Raw genomic sequence first — 17,145 nt, forward strand, 5'->3', positions numbered from 1 at the left:
TAGTGCAGTGGTACCTCGGGTTAATTACTTAATTCATTCCGGAGGTCTGTACTTAACCTGAAACTGTTCTTAACCTGAAGCACCACTTTAGCTAATGGGTCCTCCTGCTGCTGCCGCGCTGCTGGAGCCCGATTTCTGTTCTCATCCTGAAGCAAAGTTCTTAACCTGAAGCACTATTTCTGGGTTAGCGGAGTCTGTAACCTGAAGCATATGTAACCTGAAGCGTATGTAACCCGAGGTACCACTGTAGGTATCTACTGGAGGGTTCATTCCATCACATATTGAGACCCCAAGCTGTATAGAGTTGTACAGGTCAAAACCAGCACTTACAAGACTTGTTACAATGACCACGCGTACACAAAAGGTTGGGCTACACAAATCAACAAGTGTGTCCTCTTTCACAAAAGCAGTTTTGTGTAGAGCACTTTTTACCTGTGTTTTGTGTAACATGTGAATAAGCCTCCTTCCTCAATGGAAGCTACAAGCATGGGCAGAAGCCTTCCTTCCAAAAAGTTGGAAACTTAGGAAGAACTTAGCAGATGGATTCAGCTGTCGTTTTCTGCCCCCACCACTGAGACCTAGATCCAAGGATGCCGAATGAAAGGGTTAAAAATGGGCCCAATCAAATTGATATGGGGAACCTGCTGTCCTTCAGATGTTGTTGGACTCCAATTCCCATCAGCCCCAGCCAACATCATTGATGATGGGAGTTACAGTCCAGGAACTGTGCAGGGAGTGGGGCACAGGTCCCCACATCTCTGTCACAGGCCCACAGAAGCCATTAATATGGTTGTGGGGCAGAGGGGAAGGAAGCTTAGACACAAAACTTATATAATATTTAGTTTGGTGCTGAGACAAGGAAGAAGAGGAGAGAAATAAATTCAACTGAAAAGATGACAGAATAAACAGGCAAAAACAACTATTGCCATGCAAGTCACTTTCAATCAAATGGCTGTAAAGTTGTGTGTTACATTCAAGGCAAATTTTCAGAGGCAAGGACAAATAGCAAATCTTTGATGTCTTCTTGTCATCTATAATTTGATTTAAGTGTAAGTTATTTTCAAAAATTAGATTATCAAAATGAAAATACTGCAGTTATTTTGAGTGCTACAGAAATGTCTACATTTCGAAGTGCCTGTTATATGCAATCATTTAGAACCTCAACAATTCAGCACATCCCTAATGAACTCAGATCAGAAAATGTATCCAGAATAGTTCACTTTCAGATGTAATATCGCCTTGTTTGTCTTTGTGCTTGATATTTTCTTTAACATATTGGGTTGCCAGACCCTTAGATAACGTATTTTTGAAACAGCGCCACGCAGGTCCAGAAGCCAGAAATGCAACGCTAGTTTGAATAGCAACCCAAACTTCCAACAGACATATGAGGATGTAGAGAATCATGCGTTCATAAATAAAAGTGCCGTTCCTTGCCTACGATATGCAGATATGGAGGTAGATGACACACTCCAAACTGTGGATACCACAGTGAATAGTTTCTGCCCTGTACCCTTGCACATACAAGCCAAGTGTGTAACGAGCCATTTCTGTGCTAATTAATTGCCCTCCCATAAACTTGTACCATGGATCGTGAGGTGCTGTTCTGTGAGGAACCACAGGAACTACAACTAGGAACCCATTTCTGTAACCACTAAGAATCCAGGCTAGATTTTAACTCAGACAGTAAAAGGTTCCTAGGTTCCAGAATGATTCTGCCCACTTGTTTCTCATGACCTGGGAGGACTATAAAAACTTCCAGGTCTGTCTAGGACTTCACCAAAGCAAAATTATCATTCTCTGTGTTTGGGTCTCCAGCTGTCTCCGTGCCTGTCTACAGATCACCACATACAACCTTTATGCTTTAAAGTTTCGGGGGACCGCTTCAGAAACACTGAGATCTCACGGCTCAGTTTGATTGCTCCTGCCCAAAGGCTGCTGCATCTCATTATTACAGTATCATTATTATTTTCTGACTGCTGCTCTCTAGTTATGCATACCTCTCTTCTCCTGCAGCTGTCAGCAATGGCTGGATGTGATTTGCAGTGTTGGGCTGTAGGCACTAGGCCAATGAGAAACTGCAGTGGTGAGTGACTATCTCTCTGCCTGCCTGGCCAGCTGCCCCAGCTAATCCTCTGAGGAAGGTGACACTTGGTTTTTCATTTAGCATATTAAAAATGTGCTTAATTATTCTAAGCTGAAAACAAAATACTAACAGATTTAACATGATTTTCATATCTGATAATGTATGTTGCCTGAGCATCACTTTTCTGCCTAAGGCAGGTGTTCCTAACATCCGACCACAGCTGCCATAGTTTATACTCTGCTCTCTAATGCAAATGAAGGGGAACATGATATCTAAATATGTGCAGTCTATCAGTTAAGCACAGAAAGGTTGTGGGACTATTTTTAAATTAAATAAATGAGCCTATCTCAACTGCAATGCAAGGCAGTTAAACTGCATTGTTTTTATACCACCAGAGGAGTGAGCTCATTTACAGTCATGTATGCTATTAACATAGCAGTAGTCTTTTTGATATTTGTGTGTGTGTGCCTGCGCGCATGAAATGCTTCAGCTCTAATTTAATTTTGTGTTCTCATTGGAATGTTGATCAGAATTAATTGCTTTTTAGTTCTGTTGCCGGAATAAAGTTAATAGAGATATTGAATAAAGTAAATGCATTCTTTCCAGCACTGAACTTTGGAAATATAAGGCAGAGCCTCTTGAACTCCCACAGATTTACTGCTCCGGGTGGAATGTGTAACTTTCATTTCTTCATATGAATGTTGAAAGCCTCGGTATTACTCAAGATAACTTGCAATTTAATTATTTAGATAATTTGCAGTTTAATAAACAACTGACAACGACTCGTTATTAGGAGGGCAGGCCTTTGAAAATACTTTGTCCTCTTTTTCATTCCCTAATATATCAAAATAGTGTTTGTTATCATTCAGTGCGGCTGTTAATTAATTCCAAGTTTACATGCAGACAGACCTGGCTAGTGATTTCATCCCATGGCAGGCTACTGCTAATACTAGCATAAGAAAAGCTGTACTGGATCAGACCAAAGGCCAACTAGTCCATCATCCACAATGGCCACCCACTTCCTGGAGACGTCCACAAGTAGGACATGAGGGTGAGAACACTCTCCCACTTGCGTTCTGCAGCAACTGGAATGCCAGCATGACTTAGAATCATAGAATCATGGACTTGCAGGACCAGGTGTCAGGCTCCCCATACCCCAACCCATGCAAATAAGAGACCAATAAGACTGGTTTTGGGTCAAAACAAGCCACAACTTTATTGAATACAGATGAAAGAGGTTTAGCTTGGGCATGGGGCAATCAAAATACTTCCGGCAGGGGTTCCTAAGACTTATATCAAATAGGGTGACCCCCGCCCGCAGGGCCCTGCCCCCTCCCCCCATGGGCACATGGACATGGCCACTTCCCCCAGATCACTTTAACAGGATACCCAGAGTTTGGAGGGGCAGCCAGAGACTACAACCCCCCCCCCCCGTCCAAAACACAGGATTGCCACCAGTTGTGGCGATTGCTATGAGGTAAGCAAAACCACCGGGTCGGTGCCAATTAGCCCAGTGGGCAAATTGCTACCTGGCCCCATAAAGAGTGGTGACCACCATAGCCACAGCAAAGTCATTGAATGTCAGCTTAAACCTGGTGAAGGAACAAACAGGTAGTGCCCCAGGTGTGGGCAGCTTCAATGGGGCAAGGGGTGGATCCAAGGGAAGCGTACCAGCTCTGTTGGCTCCGCCCCCTGGCACAGCCAGAGTCCCCAGCCTGCATCCCCATTCACCAAAGCAGGGTGAAGGCTAGGATACGGTTCCCAATAGGGAGGGGGCTTAAGCCCCCACCACCTACCAGGAAGGGCACCACTATTCCAGTTCCCTCGTTGGGGCCCCAGTACCATCCTGCAACTCCACCACACCAAGAGGGGTGAGCGGACTTGTAGAGTGGAAGGGGATGTGGCATTTGCCCATTCCTTGTGATTATGTTTGTACAGGGGGATGGAAATAGTTAATGCAGATTGACCAATGAGGAAGCTCAGAGGCGGAGCCTACCTGGTTTTGAGGATCAGCCCAGGGATTTACCATGGGGAGACAGAGGAGTGAGGGTCAGACAAAGGCAGAAAAAGTCAGCCATAGTGGTTGTGAAAGTTAGAGCAAGAGACAGCGATAGAACTGAGAGAGAAGAGTGTGACAGTGTGAGATAATGCCACATCTAGTTAAGGGCACACATTTGAGAAACCGTTCTGAACATATTTAAAACTTGTTTGTTCTTCAACAAACTTTAATCTTTGTTGTTGACTTTACAATCTGACTGAGACTCAGTATTTCACCCGAAGAAACCTGGTTGGTGGCAGTGGAAGAATAAAGCAGTCGTGTACAGGTCAATAGTCTGTGAAACGACCGGGGGCTCTGTATGGACGCCACAGGGACCATAAGGGAATCTTTTGCCCAATATGGGGCTTGAACCCACAACCATAAGAGCCTCATGCGGTATCAACTGAGCTATCCCAGAGTATACTTGTAGCCATTGATAATCTTATCCTCCATTAATTTATTTGACTCCCTTTTAAAGCTATCTGAGTTGGTGACTGTCAGGCTTCTTTCCCAAAGCACAATGACAGTGACTCTTACTCGAAAGTAAAGGAAGAGATCTTTATTCAAACTAACAGAAATACAGGCTCAGCATCAAGCACTAGGTCCAGAAATCAAAATTCCAAGCACTGAACTGGCAGCGTTGCGTCCTTCTTGACATTGTTGCTTTAATTTGGAGGAAAGCTTCCAAACCTAAAGCCCATTGCAACCAGCTCCTTCCATGCAAATTTGTCATCTATGACAAGGATACATCATATGTGCAGATCGTATGTCAAAGTTGTGAATGGGCTGCAAACAAAAGCCCCGAAAAATTATTCAAAATGTGAAGAAGTGGAAAGATGCTAAAGGGAATTTGTACCCTGGGTGACTTTGAAAAGGAGTTGGGACTCTCCAGATGTTGCTAAACTGAAATCCCATCCCTGAGCAAGGCTGGGGTTATGGAAATTGGAATTCCAACAACTCATAGAATCACAGAATCATAGAGTTGGAAGGAATTCTGAGGTTCATCTAGGAATCTCAGCTAAAGCATCCATGGCAGATGACCACCCAACCTGTGCTTCAAAACCTCCAAGGAAGGAGAGTCCACCACATTCTGAGGGAGACCATTCCACTGTTGAACAACTCTTACTGTCAAAAAGTTTCCCCTGATGTTTAGTCACAATCACCTTTTTTGTAACTTGAAGCCATTAGTTTGGGTCCTACCCTCCAGAACAGGAGAAAAACAAGCTTGCTCCCTCTTCCATGTGACAGCCTTTGAGATATTTGAAGGTGGCTATCATATCTCTTCTCTGTCTCCTCTTTTCTAGGCTAAACATGTTGTTATTGTTGTTTAGTCGTTTAGTCGTGTCCGACTCTTCGTGACCCCATGGACCAGAGCACGCCAGGCACTCCTGTCTTCCACTGCCTCCCACAGTTTGGTCAAACTCATGCTGGTAGCTTCGAGAACACTGTCCAACCATCTCATCCTCTGTCGTCCCCTTCTCCTTGTGCCCTCTATCTTTCCCAACATCAGGGTCTTTTCCAGGGAGTCTTCTCTTCTCATGAGGTGGCCAAAGTATTGGAACCTCAGCTTCAGGATCTGTCCTTCCAGTGAGCACTCAGGGCTGATTTCCTTAAGAATGGATAGGTTTGATCTTCTTGCAGTCCATGGGACTCTCAAGAGTCTCCTCCAGCACCATAATTCAAAAGCATCAATTCTTCAGCAATCAGCCTTCTTTATGGTCCAGCTCTCACTTCCATACATCACTCCTGGGAAAACCATAGCTTTAACTACCCAACCCCAAGTCGTGGAGGGCCATAGGTTCTCTTTCCCTGGTCTTGGGGCAGGGGCAGAGAGTTTAAATGCACCTTCTGAATGTCCTGTTCAGCACTTTGGAGCAGCTCTCTCTGCCTAGCGATGACATCCGCTAATAAACGGCGCTGCAAATAGATCTGGGCAGCCTGTACTTGTCTGCAGTTTCTGCAGATTGGGATCAGAGAGGTTTTGAGAGGAACTTCTTGTTCCCTGATTATTCTTTTGGCAGGCTCTAGGACAAGGGGCCTGCTGGAATTGCTTTTTAAAAAATTACTGCGTGTGCCTCTCCGGCTGTAAAATATGCCCATATAAATGTGTTATCTGTCTATTAGTTTCCTAAGTGAAAAATGTACAGGGGTCTCTGATTAAAAGGGACAAAGATATCGCTCATTGGCTCTGACAGTGAGAATGTTGCTGAACAATGTCTCCCCTTTCTTGCAGGAACGGAGGCGCTAATGTGAAACCGAGGCACATTCTCCTGCATGGAGAATAGGCAGCAGGATATTTTCTCTCTGGCGAGACGCTTCATCACCGGACAGTGAGCCTGCTATGGGTTTTTAATGCCAACTCATATTGTGAGGCTGGCTGAAAGATGTTTTTCTTTCCCCTCCAGGAAATTGAGGTTGAATTTTAATTCAATGCCAGTCATTACTGGATCACGGCTGCATTATTTCATGTCCTGTTCAACCATTCTCGTGTGTCTAATGTTCACATTCACGGTGGAGAAGAAACAGCAGATATTATTCACATTCACCCCAAAATCAAATGGACTCTTTCCTGTTGAAACTATGTCAAGGCTCAATTAACTGTTATGCTGAACGACGTGCCAGGGTAGGATGTCAGTCAAATTGCCTTTCTGTTTATGCAGCGGGATGCATGCGACTAAATTTTACTCAGAGTAGACTCATTGAAATTAATGGGCCTAAGCTCATTACATATCCTTAGGCACCAGGTAAAAAAGTGGCCTTTTGCTGATTAATGTTCTATGGGCTTTTAAATGTGTTTGTGAGAGTGGGGTTTTTTGCTTTGTTTTTATTTTGTTATGTATTTTTGGTTCTCATTTTTATTTTTATGATGTGAACCACCCTGTGATCTTTGGGTGAAGGGGGGTGTACAAATTTAATAAATAATAATAATTAATAATGCCTATTAATTTCACTGAGTTTGCTCTGAGGAAAGCTGAGTTGAATACCATTCCGTGTAATTATCTTTTCACGTGGCTGTATGAACTATGTTGGAAGCAAGCTTTCGGGTCATGCAGGTCTCACTGAGAACACGCCAGTATTTCTTAAGGGGTTCTAGTTTCTCACTATATGTAGAAGCTGTTGGAATTTTCTGCAATTGGACTTTGCGTGACCACCAGCTATGCAACGTTGAATGAATCAATGCATGTGCAATTGAGTTAATTTCTTTTATTTTTCGAGAAATTTTCATTTGCAAATATAGCAAGAAATAAAGGAACACCATCAGTTGACATTACCCCCCCCCACCGAGAGCTACAATTCTCAGACTGGAATAACAATCAATCCCTCATTGCAGGAAACTCTTGCAATTGTAGCTTTCTAAGGGAAATAGACATCTCTTAAGAAATCTCAGCACCCTATTCAACACTATGGTGCCTCCATTAAAAGGCAAAAGGTCTCTCCATAGACAGCTTTCTGGTTCATGTGGCTTTTGGCACAACGGAACACCATGGCAGAAACCAGAGTGCACAGAAACGCCACGGGTGGCACTGTGGTCTAAACCACTGAGCCTCTTGGGCTTAGAAAGTCGGTGGTTTGAATCTGTGCGACGGGGTGAGCTCCCATTTGTCTGTCCCAGCTCCTGCCAGCCTAGAACTTCGAAAGAATGCCAGTGCAAGTAGATAAATAGGTACCACTGCGGCGGGAAGGTAAATGGCATAAAATTCAACAACATCCAGAGGGCACCATGTTGGCTGTCCAATTCTACACTGAGTGGCAGAATCTCTCCAAGGTTTTCAGCAGGGGTATTTCCCGGTCCTACCTGGAAATGCCAGGATTGAACCTGGGTCATTCTGCATGTAAAGCAGTTGCTCTACCACTGAACTGCAGCCTTCCCCTCCACCCCCAAATATCTGACAATTTAGGTGGCAACCCAGGGGTACTGTCTGGTGAGGAGGGGAGGGGATTTTTGACACTCTACTTTGCCTACAGGCCAGATGCAGGACAAATATTTTTGTAGATGATGCATCTTTAGGTGTACACACCCAGACACACACACACACACACACACACACACACACACACACACACACTTACAAACCAGCTTGTGATTTATTTCCATTAAGGAGTAAGCTGGTGGTTTTATTAAAGCTTCCAATGTTTCAAATGTGTTTTTCTACGCTGATTTAGAATGTCACGCTTCTTTCTTGCTTACAAGGAGGTGGGGGGGCGGGGGCGGCTTCCGGTGTTATTTATTTATTTTTATAGGTGGCATTTTTTCTGTAATCAAGAAATACATTCTAAGGAACCGATTTTCTGAAGCATGAAATGGATATATAAATACTATTCTGTGACCTGTAACATCCAATTTCAGACTCCTTTGTCGAGCGACACCTATCTAGCAAGAAACTAAAGATTCTCTCTCCTTGGACAGTCAGATGTAAATATATATTTTTTTAAGAAAAAGAATTAAACATGCCATGTGAATTTTTGAAACCTTACTTTCTTCCTGGGCTCAAAAGAGGCAGGGATATAAACCATAAGTTGTTTCCAAAACCCCTGAAATGTATATATAATTGCTTCCCTAGCCTTCCATTCTTGCTCCCTTTTCTGCCTGTCATCTAGAAATTTATTACAGCAGCCCAGCCTACACAGAGTCTGTCATTGTCAACTTGGAAATAAGTCTCCTTGGGTTCAATAAGATTTGCTCCTGTGCCAGGCTATAAATCGGGTCCTCCCTTAAAGAGGGCTTGTGTTGTGGTTGCACCTGGCAACCTAACCCTGTGTTGTGGGTGGGTACATTTGGATAGCCACAACACCCAATTGGTAGGTCCCTTGATGCAGGGTTCAATCAGGCCAATGGGATGCAGGCTAAACGGATCAATGGACCTATATATACCTCTATGCACATTACCCAGAGCTTCACTGGATGGCACGAGGTTCTCATGAGCCAGTGTGGAGTAGTGGTTAGAGTGTCAGACTAGGACCTGGGAGACCAGGGTTCAAATCTCCACTTGTCCGTAAAGCTCACTGGATGAGCTCACTGGCTCAGTCTCTCAGCCTAGCCTACCTCACAGGGTTGCTGTGGGGATTAAACGAAGAGGAGGATATAACCATATACACCACCTTGAGCTCCTTAGAGAAAAAGATGGGATATAAATGTAACAAAGAAATGAAATAAATAAAAGATTATGAACTCTCTACATCTTGTTCATAATTTTATACACCTCCACCATGTCCCCTCTTTTTACTCATTTTTTCCTCTAAGCTAAGCCCCCACCCCAATGCAACCATTCCTTTCTAAAAAAAACTGGCTGCATTTTCCTTTTAACACCAATATAAAGTGTACTCGATCTCCCGGTCCCAGCTGAGATAAGTCCATGGAGCATCTCATGAGTTTTTAAGAGGCATTTTTACAATGGCATTTAAAATGGTGTTATTATCTCCTCTGTTTTGCACTGCTATGATTTATTGTATGATGGACTACCCTCTGGTCAGCAACAATGAAATGCAGGGTGTGTGGATGTGGGTGTGTGGGTGGGTGGGTGTGATGGATGATAGATAGATATAGATAGATAGATGATAGATAGATAGATAGATGATAGATAGATGATAGATAGATAGATAGATAGATGATAGATAGATGATAGATAGATAGATAGATGATAGATAGATAGATGATAGATAGATAGATAGATAGATAGATAGATAGATAGATGATAGATAGATAGATGATAGATAGATAGATGATAGATGATAGATAGATAGATGATAGATAGATAGATAGATAGATAGATAGATAGATGATAGATAGATAGATGATAGATGATAGATAGATGATAGATAGATGATAGATAGATAGATAGATAGATAGATAGAGATAGATAGATGATAGATATAGATGATAGATATAGATAGATAGATAGATAGATAGATAGATGATAGATGATAGATAGATAGATAGATAGATAGATGATAGATAGATGATAGATAAATAGATAGATAGATAGATAGATGATAGATGATAGATAGATGATAGATAGATAGATAGATAGATGATAGATAGATGATAGATAGATAGATAGATAGATATAGATAGATAGATAGATAGATAGATAGATAGATAGATGATAGATGATAGATGATAGATAGATAGATAGATAGATAGATGATAGATAGATGATAAATAGATAGATAGATAGATAGATAGATGGATAGATAGATAGATAGATAGATGATAGATAGGTAGGTAGATAGATAGATAGATAGATAGATAGATAGATAGATAGATAGATGATAGATAGGTAGATAGATAGATAGGTGATAAATAGATGATAGATAGATAGATAGATAGATGATAGATAGATAGATAGATAGATAGATGATAGATAGATAGATGATAGATGATAGATGATAGATAGATAGATAGATAGATAGATAGATGATAGATAGATAGATAGATGATAGATGATAGATGATAGATGATAGATGATAGATAGATAGATAGATGATAGATAGATAGATAGATAGATACATGATAGATAGATAGATGATAGATAGATAGATGAATGATAGACAGCAAAAACATCAGAACTTCAAAACAGAACCTATGCGTGGGTGCTCAACCATTTTTAGTCCAAAGACCTTACCGTAATTCCTAAATAAAGATTAAGCTTGGATCTTTATAAAAAGATTAAATACTGGGAAATGAAGTCTGAAGGTTAACACACACAAAATCTTTATTGGATTTGAAGGACAGGACTGTGATGGGTCCTTAGATCAGAGGCAGAGCAAATGCTGTGACAGTATCGGGTCCCCAGTTCCATTTCTGATTCAAAAGATTTCAGGTTGGAGAGCTGGGAAAGTTCCATGCCAGACCAAGGATGGGGAATCAGTGGCTTTCCAGACATTCCTGGACTACAATTCCCATCATCCCTGACCACTGGGCCATGCTGGGTAGGGCTGATGGGGTTAACAACACCTGAAGGACCACAGGTTCCCCACCTCCCTTTTAGACATCCTGGGAGTAGAGCATTGAGGACCATAAAAAACTGCCCCACTGATGTATTCAATAGTTGAGCTTCCCATAATCCAGCTGGTTAAAAATTTACAACCCTAATTTGAGTTACATGAAGGCAGAGATCTATCCTGATGTAAAGTATATCCATTCAAGTCTTCTATAAAAAAAATTAAAACTTGGTGACATCTCAAGAAAGTATCTGGGCACAAGATCAAGGTTTCTGCTGAAAGAGAAAGGAAAGGAAATCACCTGGTTAGCTACTCTCTTCTCATGGTTTTTGTAGACCTCTCTCAAACACTTGTTGTTGTTGTTGTTGTTTAGTCGTTTAGTCGTGTCCGACTCTTCGTGACCCCATGGACCAGAGCACGCCAGGCACCTCTGTCCTCCACTACCTCCCGCAGTTTGGTCAGACTCATGTTTGTGGCTTCGAGAACACTATCCAACCATCTCATCCTTTGTCGCCCCCTTCTCCTTGTGCCCTCCATCTTTCCCAGCATCAGTGTCTTCTCCAGGGAGTCTTCTCTTCTCATGAGGTGGCCAAAGTACTGGAGCCTCAGCTTCACGATCTGTCCTTCCAGTGAGCACTCAGGGCTGATTTCATTAAGAATGGATGCGTTTGATCTTCTTGCAGTCCATGGGACTCTCAAGAGTCTTCTCCAGCACCATAATTCAAAAGCATCAATTCTTCGGCGATCAGCCTTCTTTATGGTCCAGCTCTCACTTCCATACATCACTACTGGGAAAACCATGGCTTTAACTATGCGGACCTTTGTTGGCAAGGTGACGTCTCTACTTCTCAAGATGCTGTCTAGGCCTGTCATTGCCCTTCTCCCAAGAAGCAGGCGTCTTTTAATTTCGTGGCTGCTGTCACCATCTGCAGTGATCATGGAGCCCAAGAAAGTAAAATCTCTCACTGCCTCCATTTCTTCCCCTTCTATTTGCCAGGAGGTGATGGGACCAGTGGCCATGATCTTCGTTTTTTTGATGTTGAGCCTCAGACCATATTTTGCGCTCTCCTCTTTCACCCTCATTAAAAGGTTCTTTAATTCCTCCTCACTTTCTGCCATCAAGGTTGTGTCATCTGCATATCTGAGGTTGTTGATATTTCTTCCGGCAATCTTAATTCCAGTTTGGGATTCATCCAGCCCAGCCTTCCGCATGATGTATTCTGCGTATAAATTAAATAAGCAGGGAGACAAAATACAGCCTTGTCGTACGCCTTTCCCAATTTTGAACCAATCAGTTGTTCCATATCCAGTTCTAACTGTAGCTTCTTGTCCCACATAGAGATTTCTCAGGAGACAGATGAGGTGATCAGGCACTCCCATTTCTTTAAGAACTTGCCATAGTTTGCTGTGGTCGACACAGTCAAAGGCTTTTGCATAGTCGATGAAGCAGAAGTAGATGTCTTTCTGGAACTCTCTAGCTTTCTCCATAATCCAGCGCATGTTTGCAATTTGGTCTCTGGTTCCTCTGCCTCTTCTAAATCCAGCTTGCACTTCTGGGAGTTCTCGATCCACATACTCTTTGAGCCTTCCTTGTAGAATTTTAAGCATAACCTTGCTAGCGTGTGAAATGAGTGCAATTGTGCGGTAGTTGGAGCATTCTTTGGCACTGCCCTTCTTTGGGATTGGGATGTAGACTGATCTTCTCCAATCTTCTGGCCACTGCTGAGTTTTCCAAATTTGCTGGCATATTGAGTGTAGCACCTTAACAGCATCATCTTTTAAAATTTTAAATAGTTCAGACACTTAACTTTTTTTAATGCCTCCCTTAATTACCTTTTTAAAAATAATAAACGCAGAGTCATGCTTTTGATAATTGAAATGTAAATTTCAAGTAGTATATCACTTACACGCAATATATATTGTAATCGAGTGCCCCCAGAAGTCAAACTTGGGTGCCAAATAATAATTACATTTCTTTTGCACAAGGTCGTTGGTAAAGTTCTGGGATTTGTATACTCAGACTTTCCACAAGGAAGGGAGTTCTAAGACTGCCTGTATTGCAGAACTGATGAATTGACCTGTCATGTGAAGTTTAATTCAATCAGAAAGCCGGTGTGTGCTGCCGCTAATAAACCATAATTATTGAAAAGAAAATTGGCTTTTTATCAGTGACAATGTAACTTAATTTCTCAAAATGATAAATACAGTAGAGATGAAGCAATATGCAATGCCAGGTGTTCCTTTTCTGTTCAGAGATTTGTTCACCTACAGTAAACACACACACACACAGTCAGGGACACACATGTTGTTGTTGTTGTTTAGTCGTTTAGTCGTGTCCGACTCTTCGTGACCCCATGGACCAGAGCACGCCAGGCATTCCTGTCTTCCACTGCCTCCCGCAGTTTGGTCAAACATGCTGGTAGCTTTGAGAACACTGTCCCACCATCTCGTCCTCTGTCGTCCCCTTATCCTTGTGCCCTCCATCTTTCCCAACATCAGGGTCTTTTCCAGGGAGTCTTCTCTTCTCATGAGGTGGCCAAAGTGTTGGAGCCTCAGCTTCAGGATCTGTCCTTCCAGTGAGCATTCAGGGCTGATTTCCTTCAGAATGGATAGGTTTGATCTTCTTGCAGTCCATGGGACTCTCAAGAGTCTCCTCCAGCACCATAATTCAAAAGCATCAATGTTTTGGCGATCAGGCTTCATATGAAGAATCAAATCAAGATCACCCATAGCCTGGACCATACATAGCTCCACTGATGATTGAAAACTTCTTGGTGATGATTCTACCCAAAACATTGAACTGAAATGCAACTGTGGCCAACCCATTCATTGCTCTTCATCTGTGACTCGTAGTTCATACATCAGTGGTGTGTGGTGAAATTTTTTGTAGGGGAACATTTATGGCCAGAGATTCCAAATTGAGAGGGTTATTGGTGGGGGCAACATTGCATACGTAAGAATCACGCCTTCCTCCTTAACCCAGCCAGATGCTTCCCAGACTTTGGGAAGGAGACACCAAACCTCTGAAAGAACGCTGGAGCCCTGCTGCCTCCTTCCGAAAAGCCAGGCGGGCTTTGGGAAAGCAGCAGAAGCGCTCTTGGATACTTTAGTTCAGGCATGTCCAAAACATCAATCGTGATAGACCGGTTGATCGCGGGATTGATTTTCGTTGAGAGAGAGAGAGAGAGAAGCCCGGCATGCTCCGACTGGCTCCTCAGATCTGTGTAAACCAGGGGTCAGCAACCTTTTTCAGCCATGGGCCGGTCCACCGTCCCTCACACCATGTGGGGGGCCGGACTATATTTTGGGGAAAAAATATATGAATGAATTCCTATGCCCCACAAATAACCCAGAGATGCATTTTAAATAAAAGGACACATTCTACTCATGTCAAAACACATTGATTCCCGGACCATCCATGGTCCGGACTGAGAAGGCAATTGGGCCGCATCCGGCCCCCAAGCCTTAGGTTGCCTACCCCTGGTGTAAACTAATATAAAAATATAGTTTGACTTTTCTCACTTGTTTAGTTACTTGTCCGTCTAGTAACTGGCTCTGTCATGATGATATCTAAACATAACTGTATCCATGAAATAAAGGTCCATTTGTATGTGTGTTTGTTTGTTTGTTTCATAAACTTAAATGACTTCGGGGAGGTGGGGGAAGGGAACACTTGCTGAAGAATGACAATGGGACAGTGTGGTAGATCTCTGCCAGTTTTTGATACTGTGATAGTAGATCACAGCCTACTTGAAATTGGACATGCCTGCTTTAGGGGGACTAGCCTCATACCTTTAGCCTACTGATCACACGCCACTGCAGGTGCAGGTGTGAACCAGCTGACAAAGATGATGGCAGCCATCACATTCTAACCCAGAGTGGCGTACCCTCCAAGTGTCCCCAAATTTCCAGGGACAGTCCCGAAAATAAAAAAGCCACCCCAGCTTCTGATGTGATCCCAAAATGTCCCTATTTCTCCCGCCTGTGTTGCCGTTGCTTTATTGGTGTGTGTTTTTCTTTTTGTGGATCTACCAAAGAATAAAATAAAATAAAAGTGGGATTAAGGGGTGGGTTTTTTCCCCCAGGACAGTGGAAGGTATGTGTGCTGGGTCCCATTTGTGTAGTGGCGGCCACACTCGCCCTTCTTCTGATATGAAATGCTCTGTGGGGTGGGGAGGACACACACAAAATGGGGGGTCGCGGAGGGTCAGTTGGGGGAGTGAGAAATGTCCCTATATTCATCTGAGGAATGTTGGAGAGCATGAGCAAATAGCGGTATGCAGCAATCTAGCCTTGGGGTTACCATCACATGAACTGCAGCGATCAGGCTATTCAGGAATGGCTGGCTGTAGCTAGTGAACCAAACAAAGCTGGTAAAAGGCAGTCCCGGCCACAGAGGATAATTGGGTCTCCAGTGACAAAGATGCACTGTAAATTGCTTTCGGCTTCAAATGCATAGCTGTCAACGTTTCCCTTTTTTTAAGGGAAATTCCCTTATTCCGAATAGGATTCCTCGCAAGACAACGGAAAAGTTGACAGCTATGTTCAAATGGTTTAAAATAAAAAACACAACTGGGGGAGGGGGGGTAGGAAGGGAAAACAAGCCCAAAGGGGGTGACAGATGAAGAAATGCAGTCTGACCATTCTATGAAAAACCTTAATGACCACCTGCAACAGCAGGAAATGTTAGCATGATGACTTGGCGATCAGGATTTGAACCATGAGCAAGAGAAGGAATTAAAGATTATTGTATGGTGGTTGTGATATAAAAGAGGGAATATAAGGTGCGGCAAGGGGGGGAGGAATTAAAAACACCATGGAAAATGAGAGGGGAAGTTGGGGAAAAAAAGAAAAAATTATTATGTTTTGGAATGTATATGTGATTTAAAATAATAACAACAACAACAACTTATTTATACCCCACCCTCCCCGGCCAAGACCAGGCTCAGGGCAGCTAAGACTGAATATAAATACAGTAAAAACATTAAAAACAAAACAAAAACAAAACAAAAAAACCAAAGTTGATTAAAATATAAATTAGAACGAAAAAATTGAAAAGCAACAGCAGTAAGCGATACAACTCAATCATCTCTGCTTTGTTATGTTAACTAACATATGTAGTGGCACCGGAAGCGATCGTCTCAAATCAAACCTAGACAAACAGAATCAAACTCCTTGGTTAATTCTAAGTCAACAATGACTACCCCACTGCAAATGCAAAGATTTCTCTGGAGCCTGGCTAATATGAAACTATGAAGATATTTGATCTCACCGATCCACACCCTCACCCCCAAATATATTGTTCCTATCTCACAAAACACAACCCTGGAAAAAGAAAATCACATTTATAGCCGAGAAGCTTTTCCCTAGAAAAAGATTATTCACCAACAAAGCATTATCTTTCACTATTATCTGAAGCCGCATGTAATAACCTGCCAAAGATGGGATATTAGATTACTTGATGTGAACCACTGTTCTGACCTAGTAAGCTAATTCATATACTCCTGCGGACGTTATTGAGGACCTAAATCCTGAGGTAAAGTTAGCTGCCTGGCTTCACAACGCAAGAGCCAAAGTGCTCTGTACACCAGCGTGAGGGAAATGTATTGCAGAATGAATTGTCTTGGAGGGGAAAGGAGCCCAGAGAAACACACACAATTGAAAGCTTTGCCATGGTTCTTGCCAATTTGCCACGAATGTCAGTTAAATAAGGCCATAACAACAGCTGCAGTTCCAGTGCAGCAAAGAATAGGGGAGACCACTGAGAGCAGGGATGGGAGGGACCTGTGGCCCTCCAAGTGTTGGACTTCAACTCCCATCAGTCCCAGCTAGCTTGGCCAATTATCAGGAATGATGGGAGCTGTAGTTCATCAACATCTGGGAAGCCAGGAGTTCCCCAGCAGCTCCTGGCTCGGGGGGAAAAGACTGCACCTTCCTGTTCAGGATCCTTGTCGGTTCCTGCTGCCTCCTGTTCTGCCTCCCCACTCAGCTGCTGAAAACCCACCCAGCTACACAGCTGCAAATAAAACGTTTTAAGTGTGTTGTGAAGTGCAATATACAAATGTGACACTATGCCCCACGA

The sequence above is a fragment of the Podarcis raffonei genome, chromosome 11 (assembly GCF_027172205.1).
Source record: "Podarcis raffonei isolate rPodRaf1 chromosome 11, rPodRaf1.pri, whole genome shotgun sequence".
NCBI lineage: Eukaryota > Metazoa > Chordata > Lepidosauria > Squamata > Lacertidae > Podarcis > Podarcis raffonei.